The following is a 2,097-nucleotide window of genomic DNA, read 5'->3' as shown; positions in this document are numbered from 1 at the left end:
ATGATGACCAAACAGAAAGTGAATAACTTCGTGCTGCAATATGAAAAGGTACTAATTACCACACGGGGTTTCCTGGGCACTCACTGGTTTTTCTGTAGGTCATGGTGGGCTATTTTGTCCCACACTGTTTACTGTAAAGTGTTTGGAGGGAGTCCAGGCGAGGTGCATTGCTGATGAAAAGGATGGTATTGGTTGATAAGTCAGGATATAGTCAACAGGAAAACATGAGTATTAAAAAAATTGCTTCTATGCAAAAATCAGAACTGTTTTATTTTTTGTAATACAGAGAAATATATAACACCTGACACAATGCTGTTATGTGTGCATGTGCATATATATATATATATATATATATATATATATATATGTGTGTGTGTGTGTGTGTGTGTAAAGATATATATATATATATATATATATATATATGACACACATGTATGTAGGTGTAAATGCACATACCTATATTTGTTATCTATCTTGCATATATATTATATAATATATAAATATTGAATATTTTTTCTCTTTCATTCTGCCACAGTAAAATCCGTAATTCATTAAGGAGAAAACATAGAAATAAGGCAGCCCTTGGCTTGCTTGCCTCTGAATCCTTTCTTTAAACTCTAAGGAAAGTCTTTTCCCACTTCTGACCTTCTGAATAAAGCAGGCTCATGTGCAGGAGACATGGAGCGGCAGGGGAAGCAGCCTGCCTACCCACCCAGCCCTTTCCTTCTCACGGCCTCTTAGCTGTCCCAAAACCTGACAGCCTCCTCCTCTCGGTTCTTTTTCACCTCCTCCTTCCAGCCGAGGATGGGTTCCTCCTTCCTCCCTGCTCGTGTAAGGTGATGCTCCTGGACTCTATTCCCACATACCTGCTTCTGCAACAAGATTTCTCCTGTAGTCACTCTAGCCAGGAGAACTCTGTCCCTTCCTCCATTTACAGGGGTCACGGATCAGCCACCCACTCAGGAAGACAGCCTGGGCCCTGAGCACGAGAGACTAGACATGCACTTCTGAATCAAATTTTCTTCAAGGCTGTGTGACCTTGTCACTTGTCAGAGGAATCATTTAATGACTGTGCTTTCTTCAAAGGTACTTAGTTTAGAATGACTGAGCCTGTAGAGAAATGGCATTTACTGGATGATAACATTCTCAAAACAGAATCAGCATATATGTATTATAACTTCTTTTAATTATTTCACTTATATTCAATTAGCTACTTTTAATTAATTCCTAGTACCTGATAGCACTATTGAAAGAAAGAAAAATACCAACTTCCTGATTTTAATCAAGAAGTTACACTAAGATTGGAAGTAAAGAAGGATGTATTTGAATCTTTCATAAGAAAATGGATGTGTGCTCACTTCAGCAGCATATATACTAAAATTGGAATGATACAGAGAATATTAGCATGGACCCTGAGCAAGCATGATACCCAAATTCATGAAGCATTCCCCATTTTTAACTTTTTGTTGGATAGTTGCACAGAACTGTTGGCAATCTCATTATTTGGATGTCTTTTTTGTATGTTTTACTTTTGTAACTTGAACAACGATTTCTAAGAGGACAATAAGTAATTAATTATCAACTAGTGATTTCTTATTGTTTATTTTTTAAAATTATGTATTATCTCCATCCTTTTTGTTTTCTTTTCTTTCACATAAAAGAAGAAAAAGAAAAGTAAATGGATATACCTCAAAAAGTAATGATAAGGGAAATAAATGAGACCCACAGGTTAAATATCATGCTATTTCTGATGTGACAAAATCAAAATATAATTCAAGTAAAGAGCCAAATAGAGGAAACAAAAAATAATATTTATATACAAGAGAGTACTACTTTGCCGAAAAGGAGATCATCTGTTTGCAGGAAAACAGATGAACACTGAGACCAGAAGCTGAAGGAAAGTGAAGCAGAACCACGGGCTTAAACATGCATAATTTCTCTTATAGGAAAAACCCAATTATACATAAAAAGAGCAAAGTAAAAAATAGTTCATAGAAAATAGAGACATTTTACTCTATGAAAGGAAAAGGAGCCAAAAGTTGGAGGAGCAGGGTGGCGCTGGGGGTAAAGAAGGGACAAAGATGTGTTTTGTAGATG

General features: G+C 36.2%; 1 non-coding gene across 1 annotated transcript; it reads left to right on the top strand.

Annotated features, from left to right (window-relative positions):
• Window positions 1-1,350: 1,350 nt before the first annotated feature.
• Window positions 1,351-1,457, top strand: LOC111753889 (U6 spliceosomal RNA). The gene has a single exon (XR_002788658.1). It is a non-coding gene; the product is annotated as a U6 spliceosomal RNA (small nuclear RNA).
• The last annotated feature ends 640 nt before the right edge of the window (window positions 1,458-2,097 follow it).

This window comes from Cavia porcellus, unplaced genomic scaffold (genome assembly GCF_034190915.1).
Source record: "Cavia porcellus strain 051 isolate PalLab524CR breed Dunkin Hartley unplaced genomic scaffold, mCavPor4.1 scaffold_4, whole genome shotgun sequence".
NCBI classification, from domain to species: domain Eukaryota; kingdom Metazoa; phylum Chordata; class Mammalia; order Rodentia; family Caviidae; genus Cavia; species Cavia porcellus.
The sequence above is the reverse complement of the archived record's forward strand: the minus strand, read 5'-3'. Positions and strand labels throughout refer to the sequence as shown.